The sequence below is a fragment of the Fukomys damarensis genome, unplaced genomic scaffold, assembly GCF_012274545.1.
Source record: "Fukomys damarensis isolate Sample0158 unplaced genomic scaffold, DMR_v1.0_HiC HiC_scaffold_6, whole genome shotgun sequence".
Lineage (NCBI taxonomy): Eukaryota > Metazoa > Chordata > Mammalia > Rodentia > Bathyergidae > Fukomys > Fukomys damarensis.
Window position 1 is genome coordinate 27,838,038 of NW_022900918.1, and position 19,874 is coordinate 27,857,911.

Here is a 19,874-nt window from a genome sequence, read left to right on the forward strand (position 1 = left end):
CCCCTCCCCGCCCCCACCCGGGCGCCAGTGTGTTCAGTAGCGCTTCGGCTCCAACAACTCGCGCAGCGCCCCGAGTGCGCGTTTTCCGGCTCTTAGCTCCAACCGAATCCGAGATTCTCTGGGGCTCTATGAATGAAACGTGTCCGGGAGAGATAATCCTTTGGCTGCCGGAGAATTGAACTGAGAGAGGCTGAGGGAAGCTCGGAGAGCGCGGGATGCTCAAACCCGGAGCTGCAAGTCCGGAGTGACCTCAGATCGAGGAGGCCAAACGCTGGATTTCCATGGGTCTCTCTCTGTGTTTTGCAAAAGAACTGGTAGATGGATGAAAAGCGTTTGCAGATGCCTTACTGCATCACAGTTTCGTTACGTTGCGAACTGCTGCTTTATTCTGGTTGATCTGCAAACTCTGAGAATGAGGGGCTTTACACCGAAGTGAACACTTTAAATAAATTTGGGTATTGCCAAGAAAGACCAAAGGGGGGCACGTCACGGAAACAGCGCAGCGCAGGGTATAGAGGGAGCCTTTTGCAGTTCTGAGCCAGACTTTCCCTCTGAGCCAAGGCGGAACCTGTGGTGCATTGTAAGACTTTTCTGTCCATGTCACTTTGTGCCCCTTTCCCAGAACTCCTTAATTTGTTAAGCAACTGCTCCTACAGCTCCTTAAGTTTCTTCGCTCTCCTTGCCCTTTGTCTACTGTTATTTCATTCTTTTTAATTAATTGATAAGGATCAACCCCCCCCCCCCTCTCAGGGAATTCAACTTACAAAAGGTTTGTCCTGTGGAACACACTTCTAGGAACTTTTTCTCCTCTAATCCGAGTTTTTTCAAACTGTATCTTCAAAGCATACAGATATTTCCCAACATGATTTCTGATAACAGATCTCAAAGAAGAAAGGAGTTAAGTATTTTAACATTGCTTTTTAATCCCTGTTGAGTAGTGAGACTTGGGGACGGAATCTTGAGGTCATCCTCAGTTAGTAAGGGCGCAAATCTTAATATCGGAGTGAAGATTTTTGATTCAACAGTTTTTGGAGTCGCCATTGACTGCTGGGAGAACATTTCCAGTGGTGTTTAGAGATTTGGGAGGGGGGTACCGGGGATCAAACTCGGGTCCTTGCAGCTCAGGAGGCAGGCAGCGAAACCACTGAGCCAAATGCCCCGCCCTAGAGATCCTCACTGCAGAGGAGGATTTTAATTGCAGAGGGTTTTTCTTATTATTTTTACCTCCTCCTCCCTTCTTCACAATTATAGCTCTTTTTATTAGCTATGAATTCCTAAAATCCTTACACTCTGTTAAACTCACCTGTTTTCCCCGGATGAGCGCACACTAAAGACTTTGCCTGTCATTTGATTTTGGTGGACATAATCAAGATCCAAGTTCACTATGGGTCACGGGCACATTTGATAGGAAAATAATTTTTTAAATTGCGTTATTAAGGATGTACTCCCCCCCAAAGTAAACTTTATTTAATGCGAAAGTGAATTGGATTTTCTAGTGTTGCTGTTGGATAAAGAAGCATGCCCTGTTTTGAACAAACTCAATCCTAGTTCTTGATAATATTTGTATTTAATTATCTAGCATAGGTAAGAGTTTTTATGGTGGTTTTCCGTTCTTGAAACTCTTTTTCATCCTTTGCCTTGTTTAGACATCCAGTGGTTTGCTTGAGGAATGGCATGTGCTTTGGGTCTGTCAGAAAAGCTGAATTTAAAAGAACTGCGGTGCACACTTCAGATTCATGAGAACTGTTTCTGGTTGAAAGATGATTGCAGGTGGCTTGCTTAGTGAAATAACTGAGCAGTAATAAGGACATTATGTTTCATCATGACATTAGGAAAGTTTTACTCAGAACTCACAATTGTGAAATAGTGTTGCCCTTTTCTATTCCGGGATGGAGAAGGGCTCTTCAAACCATCAGATGAGGGGCTGTGATAGGTGATATATAAAATCCTGCTCGCAGAGAGCACTTGGGAAGGTGCAGTTTGCACCGTCAATCTTCACGCAGCCCTGATTTTAAATGCTCATTGCAGGCAGATTGGATAGACTCTATCTATCCTGCTTTGGAGACCACCAGAGGAGTAGACTCTTGAGCCGCTCTCTGTGATTCATTTTAATACTTTGGAATGCTTGTGGCATAGAAAAGTTTCTAGAGGTCTAGCCAACAGCCTTCACCATGTACTTTCTTTGCTCCTATCTCTGAGAAGATATTGAACAGTGGATCATCAGGATTTTTGTTAGGAGCATAGTTTTGATCATGAGTCAGTATGAAACATGTCAGTGTTTCCTCAAGCAGAAGTGATATTGTTTTACTCATTTTCCAGTCTCTGTGGCTCAGGACTTCCCATGCAACCCTGCAGCTGAAAAGAACACCTGCTCGGAGAATGCTGTCCTAGGATTACTATGCCCTGAGCCTTGTCAGGATCAGTATTTATAATACTTTGTAGTTGATTGTGACTTACTGGCTTATAAAATCACTTTTCCATTATTTACCTGCTATACCTTTATCTTTACAATCTTACATCGAGAAGCGAGGTGTTCCTTAATTATTTATAGATATTACTTTGAAAATGTCATGTTGATTTTTCTGATAATGTAATATAAACACTAACCTATTTTATAGATGAAAAAACACAGAATGTTAACTAATTAATGTGCCAAGGCGACTCAGCTAATCATTAATGACGCTGGATTTCAAACCAAAAGCATGCTGGCTGGCCCTGTGCCTTACATTATTAACCATCTAGCATTTGTTGAATGAACCCATTCAAAAAATCTATTCTATCCCCAAGTCATATATATAGCCTGACATTGTTATCCACTATACCCATGAATGCTATCTTCTCACAGTTATTCATGCTGTGCATACTTTTCTGTTTACTTGGATTCACTTTGAATTTGGATTTGATGTTCTCAGGAGTTGCTCATACACTACTACATCATCTATATATTTATACATTTTCCCAATCATTTTATTGTATAAATATCATTACATAAAACACAGAAACCAAAGTACATATGTCAGTTTCTATGGATAAACTAGGGCACTTGGAATATTGGGTTATTCCAACAAAGTTCATCATAGGAAGTTATCCATTGGGTGGGAAGAAAAGGGAAGTTTATTTCCACAGACTAGAACAAAAATTGCAACCAGTCTGTTTTCACTACTTACTTGACTCCACTTTCTGTCTCAGCTATTTAGAGAGTTAGGTTACAGCTGGGTATCAAGAATTAAAGTATTTCCCAACTCTCTGATGTCAATTCACTTGCAATTTATCTGAATATCTATAATAAAGAGGGAATTCATTCATACACTCTTTTTTTTTTTTCTTGGTACCGGGGATCGAACTTGGGACCTTATGCTTACAAGGCAGGTGGCAGCACCACTGAGCTAAATCCCCATCCCCCGCATGCACTCTTGATGTATTAGCCATTTCATTCCATTTTTATTGTATCATTATTTTGGGAGGGGTACCAGGGATTGAACTCGGGTCCTTATGCTTGTGAGGGTGGTGGTGGAACCACTGAGCTAAATGCCTGGCCCCCTTTTTTATTGGATTCTTATACATTTATATGTCTATTGGATTCAAATAGATATAGACATAGATGCACATCTCTGATACTTACTTGGCAGGTATTTGGCTTTTTTGGAATCCTGTCCTGCTCTCTGCTCCCCCAGAAAGCCAACGTATTCAATATTGACACACACACACACACACACACACACACACACACACACACACACCTTATCACTTTTACTCTTTTACAGCCATATTAAATATCTTAGTTGGAATAAATTGTTTAAGTTCCATTCTTCTGGCTGCTTCAAAGATTTCTGATTTCTTTACCCTCTGTTTAGTTAGCTGATGCCTTTACAATCTTTTGGATAGGAGTGTGAGTTATTAATGAATTAGGTGAACTTCAATAAAACTTTTTAGATTTGACAATTCACTTGACTTCTGAAAGAATTACATTAATTCCATGTATCAAAGAATGTAAAATCTGGACTTTTTGATTCTTGATTTGAAAATATATTTCAGAGTGGTTCTTGCAAACAGAGTTATTTTAGCTGATTTAATTAGAGGGTAATGTGTCATCGCGGGAACAGGAGTTCACTGAAGTTGACTGATGCAGTTTTTAACATAAAATTCACATTTAAATTGCATTGTACCTTAATAGCTTGTGAGTAGAAATGTAGGCCACTATCAAGATTGATTAAAATGTACAGCATTAAATCCATAAAATATTATGGTATGAAGATTATATCAGCACTTATGTAAGAAAGTAACCAGTGTTCTTTTACCATTATGGATTAAATTTATGGGTACTTATAACAACGACATTATTAAGTACTTTAGTACCTTCCTTTCTTTAGTACTAGATTTGTGTAAAAAAAATGCTTTTGAAATTAAAAATTGTGAAGTAATTGTAAAATGATTTTAACTAGTTAATCTTTACTTACATCATTTGCAACTTACAAAACTAACATTATGAAACTATACTTTCCCTCTCAAATTCACATCTATCAAAAGACATCTAGTGAGGCCAGTAAGGTGATTTAGTTTTCTTGCCAGTATAAATAGCTATCTAATATTTTTGAAAACATGGTTCTAGGTCCCTTTGCACAGAAGTTTCTTGTCTTAGATTTTTTAGCTACACATAACTCAATTTAAATAGTTTCATAAATTCTCCAGTATTATTCAGTTATCAGTTATTTGCAGGCTAGTGGTGTTTGATAGTGTTATTGAATCCTGGGCTAGCATATTTATAACAAAAGAGTTTTATAATGTTAACTTTGGACAAAGATTTCTAAATGCTAATAGTCTTGCATGAAAAGAGTGTTCAATGGCTGAAAAATATTTTCTGGACTAAAGCAAGAGTAACAAAGCAAAACAAAAACTTGATTTTATATTGATGCATGATCTAGGATATTGATTATTTTAATAAACTATTATACCTTAGGCATTTTTTTCACTCATGAGCTAAATATTTACATCGGAATGTACCCACTATGTGCAAGTCTTTATGTCACCTGCATGGTTCAGAGTTATGGGGAGTTTTGATCACAGCAGGGAAGCAGAAATTTGAGGTACCACACAAAATTACACAATTACAGGCAAGAGAAGTTCATAACAGTAACAGCACCTGGCAGTGGGAGCCCTTTCCAGGAGCATTTGATGTACTCCGGGAGTGGTAGAAATGCTTCCTTGAGGAAAAACTACGGAATCTGAGCCTTGAGAAGCCATCGGGAATGAAAAGGGACAGTAGAAGATGCACACATGTCCTCTGTGTTGAGAATATGGAAAACAAAGAGCTCTAGAAACAGGTGTAAACAGCCAGTGGGTTGGGAGAGGGTAATGAGGAAGAAAGATGGAGAAGTGGAATCTAAAGGCTACACGAGTGACCCACAAAAGCGATCCAAAGCCAGTCCCTACATGTCCGCCCTATCTTGGCTACTTGTTCACAGCAAGCCTGGGCTTTTTACTCAAAAGCTCAGCAGTGCAAAACCTCAGCTTGTACACATCCATTTGTTTTAAATGTAGCACAAAGAAGCTGGTGTTTGACCATTTAGAGCCTGCCTGCCTCATGTGTCCAGCAGAACTGACCAGCTAGTCATTTCTACAGGACATATCTTGGGATACATCATGCCCATTTGCTGCTGGTCAGTTCCCTTTGGAGTTCCCTTGGCCTCCTGTGCTTATAGATGGTGGCCCCTTTGTTAGATCTGGAAGGGCAAATGCCTGGATGGACAGTCCCTCACCTGCCAGCTGCCTAAATACCTCCCAAGTCAAGCTGGCTGTGTGCTGCTGCCACCTGGAGGGGATGGCTCTTTGTGACCATTCTTGAACTGAGCACATTAAACTTTGGACTTGGCCTGAAAGGATCCAAAAGCTGCTCAAAAAGTTTTCCATTCATGACTTAACTTGGTTTTGAAATGTTATCTTGGTTGCTCTGGAGAGAAAGTATCGTAGAGGAACGAAATAGATACAGGGAGAAGAGGTAATGTTAGCCTTAGGTAGAGAAATGACTGAGAAAGGCAAGAGGGCCCAAGAAACATCCAGCAGGTACAGTGCATAACACCAGAAGACCATTAATCAATTAAATTATTTATTTAGCAATGCAAGCTGGAGGGGAGAGAGAGAGAGAGGGATGCAGTTGCAGAGACAACGGGGGGAGAATGAGACAAAGAGAAAAATAACTCACAGAAACATTAATTATCAAGGCAATATAAACATGTTGACATCGTTTATGTGTGCTTTTTAGTGGAGACAAAACTTAATATCATTAAGCCAGCTAAAGGTTGTTAAATATATCTGTAGCTGAGAGAAAGTAATTCTCAAATAGGGGAGGATAAATTATTGACTCTTAGAAAGTGCAGAATTATCAAAACACATGTAATAATCTGTGTCCAGTATGAAATTTAGTTTATAGTTATTTGCACTGTGGCAGTGTAAGGAAATCTTAAATTTTTGATCCAGATGGATAATTAATTGCATTATGTCAATGGCTTCAGAACCAAATATCATTACTAATTATAATGACAGGAATCAAGGAATGCAGCAGTTTTCTTTGACCTCACTGAAAGGAGGCAGCAGAATCGAATCAGGACCTTGAAGGAGGTCTAACATTTGACAAAAGACCATGAAAGAAGGTGGCATTTGGGGTGGAGTTAATATATGAGAGGTCAAAGGGTTTGCAGAAGACAGTGCAGGGAGGAATTTATCAAGAACTTCTGAAAAATACTATTCAGCAGCTAGGGTGGGGTTGGATTTTCAGAGTGCCTCAGAAATCCTAGGCTTTCTGGTGGAATTAGGTCATTACCCTGAGTTCTTGGCAGTCAAGTCCATGATGAAAGTATTGTTTTAGACTGGGCCAGTACTATAAACAGGATGGATTAGACAAGAGATCATTAGAGGTTCAGGAGGAGGGAAGGGGGACAACTAGGAGGCTCCTTCAGACGCTTAAGCAGGAAATGCTAAGCACCCAGAGTAGCAAGTGATTAGAGAAAGAAGACAGGGCAAATAAGGTCATAAAAGAAGAAGAGGCAGGTTAAGGAGAAAAACGTAATTGTACATTTCATTGATTTTTCAAAAGCTTAAAAAGTTGAGAATGTTTTGTAGGTGTTCTGCTCTTCAATCCTTCTTCTAACTAATCACCCGGATTTGATCACACAAAATGGCTCCCAGAGCACCTGTCCTCAACACCAAAGACTTCAGAAGGGAATAAGGGACCAATTCTCCCCTTCCTGTGTGAGACCACCATCAAAAATCCTTCAGAAGTATCTAGGCTTCTCATTCTGAAATTGCTTCATTTGCTCATGCTTGGAAGGAAAGCAAAAGCATCCAGCGTCCTTGAGCTGGACTAGTTCTACACTGCCCCACAGGAACTAGTGCCCCCCGAATTGCTTGATTAATATTCATAGTCTTAACAAGAGTCTCAAGGAATGGGACTGCAGTGGAGAAATTTGAGAGGAACTTCCCAGACTGTCTGAATTAATTAGGCACTGGCATTATCTCTTTAGCCTGTTATTTTTCAATCCTGGCAGTGGTGGGCTAATAACTGTTTAACAGTTTGGCCTTGGAGGAGAGGAGGAGTTCCCTGATTTGTAGCCTTTGCCAATTTTTGTTGTATAAACATTTCCTCCACGACCAGTTTTAAGCTGCCAGCAATTAATAACCAGTTCATAAAATTTCTAAAATTCAACAATTAGCTCTTGTGAATTAGAAAAAAGCCAGCACTGTTCCAGGCAATAAGCTTACAGTTGTGTGGGGCATTTTAGAAAATAACTTTAGCTCCATATTCAGATATCCTGATGTGAGTAGTTTAGGAAGGGAAAACAAACCCTTGCTTTCCTCCCCTCTTTCCTGCCCTCCCTCTATTTCCTTCCTTCCATCCTTTTCTCCTTTCTTTCCTTTAGGATTTTCTAAAATAATTCTGATCTTTCCATAATTGAGAGCCAGTGCTCTGGAGCAGGCAGTGCTTCATAAACTTTGTGCCCCGAATGGCTGGCAAGATACGAATGAGCCCCACCTCTCAAAGTTTCTCATTCAGTAGTTCGAGGCTGGGCCAAGAAGTTGCATTTCCAGAAAGTTCCTTGGAGATGCAGATGCTGTCCCTTTAGAGACTGGACTAATGCTGGTAAGCCTCTGTAGTGGCCATACCCTGAGTTTTATTCAGAGTGGTTTTACATATGTATTTCTGTGAGGGCAGACAATGAAATCTTGGGTAGTATTTTTTTCAGTGATTTCCACTTTGATCTTGGGGAAGAATCTCCACCCAGAACGAATGTCACTAGGTCAAATTGTACCACTCATCTCTGAGATTTCTTTCAACAATTTACCTTGGCCACTAGGGAGATTGGGGGAAAGAACCATATTATCTGTGCTGGGAACCACACAGGCCCTCTTCTGCTGCTACTGACACATCTCCATTAGTAGAAGAGAACCTCCATGTTATTCTAAAGGAAAAATGACCAAGAGTATTTAAAATAGCTCTTTGATAATTTTGCGAACTTTCCGTGGATATTCATGACTTCTATGTTTGTCCCTTTTCAAAGGATTCTGGTCCAGAAGGATTCCATACCTCCACATTCTCTTTCAGTTATTTCTCCCACAGTAGTCTCCCAGGTACAGAGTGGCCATGTTTTCCCCCGAATTCTAGGTTCTTATGAAAGGAATCTACATTTAGAACTGGACACTTTTTTTTATACATATTTAATTAAAGATGCAGAATAATTCATGCTGGGTTCTGTAGGCTTTATCACTTGTATGCTTGTTTCTTATTATAGCTCTTGGATTTCTGAAGAAATCAGCTTCTTCTCTTTGTGCCCTTGGGACAAGCTGAGATTAGCAGAGGCCAGTGCTTCTAGGCTAGATTTCAAGGAACTAGAACTATTTCCTAACATTGCAGTGAATTTGAAGCAATTTCTTTCTTTGCAAAGAAAGTACTTTTGAAGTCTTCTAAAAAAAAAAAGAGAGAGATGAATAATTTTATTTTCTTGGTTAGAACACCTCAAACTCAGTAGCATTAGTGAAAAGCACTTTAAAAAGGCCACTCGGCACACTATATTTTTAAATGATAGCCTTTAATAGTTTCCTAAAAAAAAAAATAAAAGAATAATTTCTTTTACCTGTTTGCTTTTCTCATCCCCTTCAATTCCAATGATTGAGAATTTTTAATAACTGTAAAAATTTAACACTGCTGATATACATACATACTCACATATAGTGATTATATATATCAGCAAAAGCTTTACCCCAACTTTCCTTTAAGTACAGTATAGTGATAAGTCCTATAAGAAGAAATTGGGGGAAGCTAACTTGTAAGATAAGCTGTCATTTGGTATTTGGGGTTGCCTTTTGTAAGTAAGATTCCTAAAGGCTTAAAGAGATGCTCTTTAGAAGCCAGAGTTCTTTAATACCTTTTTTTATATAAATCATACTAAAAGTCATCAAGAAATAAACCAAAAGTCTACCATTGATTTTCTACTTCTGCCTAACTAAGAATTTTTTAAAAGCATTAGGAGCTCTCCTTGGAAAATAGGAATCTATCCTTGTAAAGTTTTAACGGTCTGGAAATGCAGGATTCCTGGGGACTCCAACCTGGTGATCTGTTTCAACTTCTTCAGCAGTGTATTTGCACTGAGCTTGGAAAACAGTTCACTGTTACCTTTACATTGTCAAGTGCTAACTTGTGAAAAACTTTTATTGTACTTTTACTGCTCATGCGATTATGTGGTATCTTAGTATTCTTTCAGAGACTTGAGGGTATTGAGCATTAGGAGGTCAAGAAGTATGTCAAAAGCTTAGGCCAATCTATTTCTATGACTGCAATAAAGGACATATTCATTTCACTTACATTACCACATGGCACTTAAAAGGTCAGTTTCACCGGAAAATAAAATGTCTCACAAAATGCTAAGTTTATGTCATCCACAAACACACTTATGAATAATTGCTTTTCATTGACACCTTCCCTTCTTTAAACAAAATGAGCTTGTAGATTTCTTAGAATTATTTAAGGATCTAAGATTATAAGATTCTAATATCTACTGTATTGTATACAGAACACACAAGTTATATAAACCCACATTTTTCTGTTTTGGTCAAAAATATGTACCATATAGAGAAAATTATGTTTACATTCCAGATAAGAAAACAGGTTACTTATATTAGATGTTCACAGGAAAAAAAGAATTATAAATTTTTTCGCCTTAGTTTTAGGAAAGAAATTAGCAATAAACCTTGAATCAATTGCTTAGCCTGGGTTATTGATGTCAAAATAAATAATAGGAAGTAACATGCATAAACATAAGCTGATTGCAATGATTTGAGTGGCAATTTATTCTTACGTAGAACATAGTTAGCAGATTACACAAAAGCTTTACGTTTAACAAAGGTAGACTCTATATAGAAATATTGGTCAGAATGATCTTAATCATTTGTGGTAACCAAGGTTGCATTTTATCCCTGGAATAACAATTTCCTCTACAAAACTGAAACAAAACTATTGTACATTTTAAAATGAATTTTAACCTTTCTAACCATTCGTTTATAAAGTACAAATCTTGGCACCACCATTGTTATCCCTCAGAAATACTAATTTTCGAAAGTATGACCTTATATTTGAAACGAAGTTTTAAAATGTTCTGCATTCTCAGAGACCTCGCAAAGGTATTATTTCAGGGGAAAACTGCACCTCTTACAATTACTATAATCAAGAAAAACAGCAAGGTTGAATACAAATAAGCAAGAGCAAGCGCTCTGCTCAAGTATTCCGGAAGCTGTCTTCGTTCAGGGTGACAATTCTGATTTTAACCTAATTAAGCGTTCAATGCAGAGTACCAGCGTCTGGCGGGATGAGGAGCCTGAAGGTTCCCGGAAGTGTTGCGTGGGGGGCACCTCCTAGGCGCAACCAGGCACCTGCGTCCGGGACGCCCGGAAGGGGCTCCACTGCACAGCGCTGGTCTGTAGGTGCACCACCTTCGGCCAACCTGTAGCCTGCTTACTGTGGAATTGATTTTCACGGCTCATGACAGGAGCTGTTTTCAGCCCATGAAAAGGAAGTGGCTAGGGCTGATACTCCTAACACAAACAGCAAATTGCTCCACGGCTTTCATGGCATTTGAGGTCTGTTACCTTAAGGTTCTAATGGCCTTTTAACAGTGTTTCCAGCTGAGCAGCAGATGTAAAAGATCCTGAACATTGAAAGCACTGTTCTTTTTTCCCCTTCCCTGAAAGAATCATTTTTTTTTCTTTTTTTTTACAGACATTGTACTAACACCATATCCTAGGACCTATTCAGGGGCACGTTAGGTTCGAGAAACTGACACAAATCTCAGATAAATAGGAAGTACTGTAGGTGGCGTAAATCTGGCACCTCATTGGGCTGTCTGCCCTATGTTACCGCCCACTGGGAACTGAGGTCACCAAGGACGCATTTTCACCATTAATAGTGGCCCCGTAGGCTACGATCGCATCAGGGGAAAAATAATTAATGGAATCCCATGAAGCTTCTAAAACTTCCTATATTTTGACTCACATCCTTTTAATCCTAAAAATTACAGTGTACTTCTGCAAAGAGCACATTTAAGCCTTAGCCTTATTTTGGGGCTACCTCAGTTTCCTTTTCTGTTGTTTTGCATGCTTTGTCCTTCCTTGGTCACAGCTGTGAAATCTTCCCCAAATTGGCAGCTATGGGATCTCTGCAGAGGGGACTTGGAGACCAAGTTAAGAACTTGTCTAAGGATGGTATTTCAGTCTTGTGGACCTTTTTTGCGGGGTGGAAGCCCTTGAGCATAGCCGATAAGAAATAGTACGTCTTGATTTCACTTAGATCCATGAACGGCTTTGTATCTCCACTTTCCAAGGGGTGAGAAGGAAACAGCCCTGCAGATGTATCATCCTGGGATCTTGCCTGACACACAAGCCTTTGGGAGGACCTTTAGGGAGTATGTGAACCACACTGCCTTTTTGCGTCCCTGAAGTTGAAAATGTGCGCCGTGCAGCTGAAGGAGAGGAAGCACGAACGCTCCTTCTCTTTCTCTTCCTCTCCCTCCCTCTCTCTTTGGCTTCTTTAAAGTTACCATCTGGTTTTCTCAGGAGCTCCCACTTTTTGAGCAACAAGAAAAACTATTTTAGTCTGATCTAGTTGAAAACTGAATCTGATCAGGTGACTCTTTGGGGTACCTGTTAATCTGCAGGGTGCTCGCCGTGCTACTGTGGTCCCGGGGTCCTGGCTTCTTTCCTCTGGCGTGCTGGAACCTCTCTGTGCCTCACTTGTTTGTTCTGTGAACAGGGACAACATAAGTCCCTCTTCTTATCATTGTGACTATATGAAAAAACTTCACATTCTATAAAACTCTTAGAAAACTGCCTGCCATAGAGAAAAGGCTCTAGGGATGCTTGCCAACTAACAAGTAATAGATGAGAAAATCATGTTAGGTCAGGGTTGCAAGGGACGAGGGAGTAGCTCTCTTCCTGTAAAGAAGAAGGCAGGCTCTGTGGGCTCCTCCCAGGTCTGGCGCCTCAGTTTAGTGTACTTATGATGTGGTTTTGTTCAACTTGGGAAGGACTGCCACCGTTACTGGGCATTCACTCTCATTAGCTTTTCGGGCTGGAAGCCTCGGAAGTCCTGCTGATCACCCAGCGCCCGCCTCCACTGAACCTTGCTTATCCGCTGTGGCTGTGATGGGACCCCAGCACTCGGGCAGCTTCCAGGGTCTTCCCAGAGGACTCCCGACAGGCTGGGCCGGGCCTGTCTGCCGTGGCCTTCCTCTGAGTACTGTGGCCCCAGAGGCTGCCCTGTGGCGATGTCAGTAGCCTACTGGACAATCTCTTCACAGTCCCAAACAGAATTTGGTCAGAATTCCCGCTTCTCTTTGGCTTCCCCACATTGGACAAAGCCAGAGAGGAGGAACTGGGTGCCGTGGCAGACGTGTCCTTCCCTCCCGCTCCCTCGTTTACCCACAGCCCTTGGCCAGCAGGCGCTTTGCTATCTGTTGCCCTTCTAGCTGGGCCTCAGGCCACTGAGCCGCATTTACAGACCTTGTTTCTTGAGGAGGCTGTGGGAACAAACCTTCACGCCCCTTAGGACCTGTGAGGACACAGTTTAATAGCAAAAAGGAAGAAGAAAAAAATCCACGAAGTATTTGCATGCTTCTGAGGGATCTCTGAAATATTAAGTAAATTGGGAATACTAGGAGTTCTTTATTTATGCGGGAATCTCTGGGCTTGCTGGCAGATGCTATGGAAACCAAAGGATTTGATTTCCTTGTTTTGGGCTTATGAGTTGGTTAAAGTTTCCTGTTCACCTCTTTGAACCCTGGTTTCCTTATACATTTAAAAAGGAAATAATATTGCCTGACTTGTGACCTTTTTTTTGTGAGGATCACATGGCACAATGCATGTGTAGAACCTGAGAGAGAGAGGTCTCCAAGTGTGTGTTAGTTCTCCTCCATTTCCCTTCTGACACATGGAAGAAATGAGGAATCTTGTATTTCTTATTCAAAAGAGGAGAGAAAACATACTAGGTTGCAATTCCTACCCTAGACTTAGTCATCTTGAATTTCTTTTTATGATGAGCTTCTGAGAGAGCAGCTCTGATAGAGCCTTAAAAGGTGGTTTTAAAATGCTATTAAATGTCAAATAGAAAGTCTTTTAAAAACATTTACATTCTCTTCTTTCTGGTTTTCTACCTGAAAATGCCACTGAAACTTCCCTCCGAATTTCCACAAATTTCTGTTGTGCTTACTGACTGTCTGCCAAATGACCTATTTAATACCTTGCTTTGATTATTCTAATTTGTTCATTTACTTATTTTTCTTTTTAACTGATGTCCATATTTATGGAGTACAGTGTGATAATTTGATACGCATAATAAAACAAATCGGCTTTATTGTCTCATCTACTTATGGTATCTTTGTGACTTTTAACTTTGGTGACTTTTAACTCTTCTGTTTCTTCATAAAATGCATAATAGATTGTTATGAACTACGGTCACCCAGTGTGCTGTGGAGCCACCAGAATCCATTTCTGCTAATTGTGTTTTGGTGTCTATTCTTCAGTCTTCCTCTCCCCACCCATTCCTCACCTCCCTAGTAATCACTGCTCTGTTCTCTTCTACTTTGCAATCAACTTTCCTTTCTTTCTTTTTTTTGTTTTTGTTTTTGGCTTCCTCATATAAGTAGGAATATTCAGAAATGTTCTAGACCTAGCTAAGTTGAATGGACACGATGTTCTCCCATCTGTTTGTGACAGGATTTCACTTCTCATGGCTGAATAACATTCCCCTGTTGATATAGGACATTTTCTTTATCCATTCATCGGCTGATTGATTGACACTGTGTTGATTCTGTATTTTGGCTACTGTGAAGAGTCTTGCATTCAACACAGCCATGCAGATATCTTTCTGACAAGCTGATTTCATTTTCCTTTCGATGTAGAACCAAGCATGGAATAGTTAGCTTCTTTGGTAGTTCTATTTTTAGTTTTTTTCAGGGACCTCCATACTGCTGTTCGAAACACTGTAGTAACCTACATTCCTCCCAACAGTGTATGAGTTCCTATTTTTCTGCATTTGTTCCTTCTTGCTTTGTTGCTAATAGCCTTTCTGTTGGGTTTGGAGATACTGACTGTGGTTTTGATTTGCATTTCCGGGATAATTAGGGCTATTATTGAGATCTAGAAAGCCCCCCCCACCCGCTCCGTTTCGTGTACTCAGTACTGGGCATTTTGGAGGGTGATTCGATCATGGGGTTGCCGTCCTCATCAATGGATTCATTCATTCAAGAGTTCAGTAGTTGATAGGAGGAAGGGCTGGCGTGGAAGAGACAATCACTGAGCGTGTGATTGAATGGATGTGTTCCCTTCCCTAGCTCCTCCCCTCTCTTTCTTCTCCCTAAAGTGAGCAGCTTCCCTTTACCACGACTTTTTGCCTTGGTGTTTTTGCCTTTGAGCCAGCTGACCGTGAACTGTTTTCATGAGCCAAAATTAACCTCTCGTCCTTTAAGTTATGGGTATTGCAAGTTGTGTTCCAGTAACAGGATGGCACTAATTCAATTAGTGGTGTTGAGAACTTTTTCACATACTCATTGGCTATTTTAATGTTTACAAATCAGCAGCTCTTAATCTGGAATGTGAGTCAGAATGACCTGGAAATTTTGCTCAAACATGGGCTGTTGGGCCCTGGCCTGGGAGTTTCTTATTTAATAGATCTGAGCAAAGGCACCCAATTCAGAGTTTCTAACAGGTTCCCAGGGGATGCTGGAGCTACTTGTTCCTGGACTACACGTTAACAGCCAGTGTTCTAAAACTGAATCTCTCAACTGCCATCAAGTTGCTCTGTTCTCCATTATCTCAAGAATAAAATTCAAGTATCGTGTTTTGACATTCAAGAACTCAGTCTGTTTCTTAACTTACTTCCGAGTATTCCTTTTCAAGAAATTTCTGTGTGATTAAAAACTTTTTCATGAAAATTTTCTTCCGGACTCATCATTTGTTAAAACCCAGGACAATGCTGGTCTCGCCTCCCTTACTTTTCCCTACCAAGCTCCACCCAGCTAACAATTCCCTTTAAAATTCTCTTCAGGATTCTCTTCTGGGTCATTTGTCTATAACCACTTATTTCCTGTTTCTTCCTTTGCCAAGTTTGCATAGTGTTTGTTTCTTCTTTTGATAATTAATCGAGTTTTCTTCTATTTCTTACATTCACTAAAATGAAGCATTTGCTTTGGTTTCCCACATTTGCCTCTGAGATATCTGAGAGTATTCTCTCATAAATTTCTTCCTTAGGCTCAGAGCCTGAATGCAGTAGTTACTCAATAAATAATTTAATTCTCCTTGATTGCAGTTATAAACAAAACTAGTTGTTCTTGTTTTTTGTTGTGATTATTTTTGCCAAGCAGGCCTTTCAGAAAAGTTTGAGTTAGACCAAAATCAAATCATGGTATAGAAAGATACCCTTATATGTCCTTTGGAAGATTGTTACTGATAAGCTATATTAACTGAAGCCTTTGGCAATCAGTTTGAGCAATGATACACCAGCAAAGTGTATTGTGTGGAACATGCATTTTGTTGCTTACATTTTGGATTAAAGCCTAACATTTCTCTTGATGAAGCACAGCCATCTCTTGCTCTATGTCTATCAAAATGTTTTTCCAAAACGTGGCATATTTTAGCTATCACTGACAGCAATTTTCAAATACCTGAAAAGATTAGAAAAGTTAAATGTAAAGAGTACTTTAAATGGCAGTGACATTTCCTAGAAGATAAAGAAGTTGATAGAGAGGAAAGTTAGTTTAAAAAGTCATGCCTGGGTATAAAGCAATCAAATTGTACTGGCTCTGCAATGATCTATTTATGGTGAAGGCTTTGAATAATAAATTGTGCTGCTGGTGCATACATGGGAACCACTTGTAATTTTGTGAATTCCATTTTTAGCTGTTACCTACTTGGGGCCTCTCATATCTGTCAGCACAGGTCAGTAGAAATTTATTTTTAATTGCTTGGTTAAAAGAGCAGCACTCACAGTTTCCCTGCCCTTGAGATCCACACTGGGGAGTGAAGATAAACATCCATCTGAGTCACTTCAGGGTGATGTGAGGGCTGGATGGGAAAAAGGATGGGAGCCGGAGGGGCACAAGGTCAGGTAGCCATTGGGAGGAGCAGGTAAGAGGAACAAAGACTGTGGTTTTAAGGTTTGGAAGTGCTTGCTGCCCTTTTCTAATTTATTTCTTATACAGTAATAATTATTCTTTCATATAAGTAGATGCTTGCACTCCCACTGTATAGTAAAAATAAAGGTGAAATCCCTTGTCATGTGAATCATGCCTTAGGAACTCCCTGAGCAGTGGATGGCTCTCATTTGTTGTGTTTTTGTTTGTTTGTTTGTTTTTGCCAAACTGTCAATTGACCTTGGTTCAAGTAGAAGGAACATCTGTCTGTCCTTATGAATTCATGTAAAACTACCAAGAAACACGTTTAAGCCCAAAGTACTTTCATTCCTGTAAATCTAGTCAAATTTCTAGAGAAATCCTAGGAAAATAATCACATTTGTCATGTATCCCTGTGAAAGATATAATTTTAAGTGGCACTGATTTTCCCACTTCAGAGGCACACATCTGTTAGAAAACATTAGCATGCTGTGTATTTTAAAGATTCACAGATACCAAGCTACTCTCTTAAACTGTGTATGCTTGCATTAAAAAACAGAAATATTTTGATAACTCTAGATGACACTAATGGTGTGGTTATTTTTGACCAAAGGAAACCAAAAAGAAAAAAAAAATTGTGCTGTGTATCTCTTTAACTAACTTTTGTATGTAGTTGGTGCAGTAAGTGGTTCCAGATGGAGTAAAGGTGAAAACAAGTTGGCTTTTTTTTTGCCCTCTGTGATCCGCTTTGGTTTATTTTTTAGTTAGTTTCTATATTTTCTATCTCATTGCAAACTGTGAACATTTAAAGTCTTGTGCTGTTGCAGTTTACATATGAAGATGTTTTAAACTTGTTTTGGAATTATTTAAAAAAAAAAAACCTGAGAATTCCCACATGAAAACAAACAGAAAAATTCCTCCTTGCTATGAAAGCTTCCGTTCCCATGTGGAAAACAAAAAGTAGCAGCTGCGAAAACAAAGAAATAAACAAACAAACAAAAATCTAAGAAGGCAGAAAACGCTAATCTAAATTGTAAAATATGTTGCCATAGCTCAATAGAAATTTGGCTGTTTGGTGCTTGTAAGCCTTTTTTATAGAGTGGTGAGGCTTTAGGATGCTTCCGGGTCTGCTCTTCCGGGAGGTTCAGTCTTGCTTACTCCATAATCCAGCGGGCCACGTTTCCCGGACACACGGAAGTCAGATCCATTGCAAAACAAACACCCATCTTTGCCCAAGACAGCAGTTGAAGCAATAAGTGAATCCCAGAAATAATTGTAAAGAAACAACCATTGTCACCCCAGATTTTGTTTTTCTTCATGAAATTGATCTGTACAAATTATTTTTTTCTAAAACCAAGGTTCAATGTTTTGGGTTTTTTCCCCCCCATTTGAATTGACACTCTGAATGTGTATATTTCTTGGTGTGGCATGGGCCTTGATGCTTAAGCAGGCTGAATATTTCCTAACACAATAGTTGTAACATTGAAGATGCTGTTTGCTTCCTACGTGATAAGACTGATCTCTGAAGGAATGACTTAATGCAGAGGTAAGGGGAAAAAATGAGAATCAAGACTTGTCATGTAGAGGTACAAGATCCCAACAATGAATGTAACTGTACTGTATCCCTAAAAGGTATCAATAAACTCATTTAAAGCTGAAAAAACAAACAAACAAACAAACAAAAAAACATTGAGTATGTATGCTTGGGACCTCATTTCTTGGACAGTGGACCTATTTCCTAACCTGGAAAATGTAACCTATGTTGAAAGTGCATGTTTCTTGTGGCTACAGAGTATGTTTGTGTTTTGGTGTGCGTTTACTACTCAGGACAATAAATAATAAGAAAATTTGCATTAGGGTTCAGTACATTTGAGTCATGTCAGACGTATTAAGTTTTCTAATTTCTAAAGGAAGTGTTTCTCTTTCCTTTGGACAAATGAGACTAATGACACTGATTAAAGGTACTTTCCTTTAGAAAGAAAGAGATCATTTCTTCTCCTCTAAAAAAGGGTGGACTTGGTAGGGATAATTCCACCACCCTATTACCTCTTGTGATGTTTTATTTGAGTGTTTTGGAGCAGTACTTACTTTTTAATGTATTATTACAGATATTAAGTATGAATATCTAGTGTTTGTGAGTAGATCACTGTTAGTGTATAAAATCCTAAATAAAGGAAAAGCTTTCAGTGGCTGGCCCAGATTTGATACACATATAATGCACACATAATTCTATATATGTGTATGTGTATGTGTGTAGTGAATATGTTTATGCATATGTGTATATGTATGTAATGATACTCATATATTTAGTATACATATAATGAATATACCAAATGATGGCAAGGACTCAGACTTCATTTGGCTCCTAGTGAAAAACATTTATACAGATACTGACTAACTCATATATATTCTTCAGGAGAAAACACAGTCTATATACTATTGGGCATATGCTAACATCTAGGTGTTATATTGGCATTTTCATTTCAGCAGAATTTTTCCTTTTGTGAGCCACATACTCCTTGCCCTTCAGAATTTGCACTGCAGGAGGGTCTGTGGTACAAGGTATTTCCTATTGAGACCAATGTCAAGATCGTTGTCTACCATGTAAAATTAATATTCAAAAGGGTGGAGTTTTTATTTAGGGCAGGTCCAGCTAAACATTGCATATTATTGTTCTTACCCTAAATTTTAGAGTGAAATCTTCCTATGATTTATCTATAATTTGGTTCTCTAAAAATCATTGTTATAAAACTATTACTTTCACAGTAGGTGGAATAGTCTATTCCACTGATCTTTTTAAAAAGATAAAATAGACTATCTCTTTTCTTTTTTCTTGCTATGACAAAAGTATCAAATGATTGACCTTTACATATAGTTGAAGGTTGTCCTTTAATGAGATGAAACAGAATCAAGATAAAGCATAGATATAGTGAGGATGTTAAAAATGTGCTTCATGTTACAAAATTGAATTTTATATAATAAAATGGAACATGTATTGAGGTTCCTTTAGGTCCTGTGTACCTTTTCACACTTTTGTAGTACCTTGAATAATTCTTGTAACATCTTTCCTCAGACATCTAATTATTCACAATTTACAGATGAGAAAACTGAGGCAGAGAGAGAGTAATAAACTTGTCCATGAGTACAAGTGGCTAAGTAGATGAGCCAGGCAGATTGTGAAGACCTTGTATTAAGCTTTTGTCTTAGGAAAGTCCTATATATATATAT

General features: G+C 39.1%; 1 protein-coding gene across 2 annotated transcripts in view; it reads left to right on the forward strand.

Moving 5' to 3' along the window:
• The window catches only part of Gpc6 (glypican 6), a 1,098,597-nt gene that overhangs the window by 1,186 nt on the left and 1,077,537 nt on the right, over positions 1 to 19,874 (forward strand). The gene's annotated exons all lie outside the window — the stretch shown is intronic.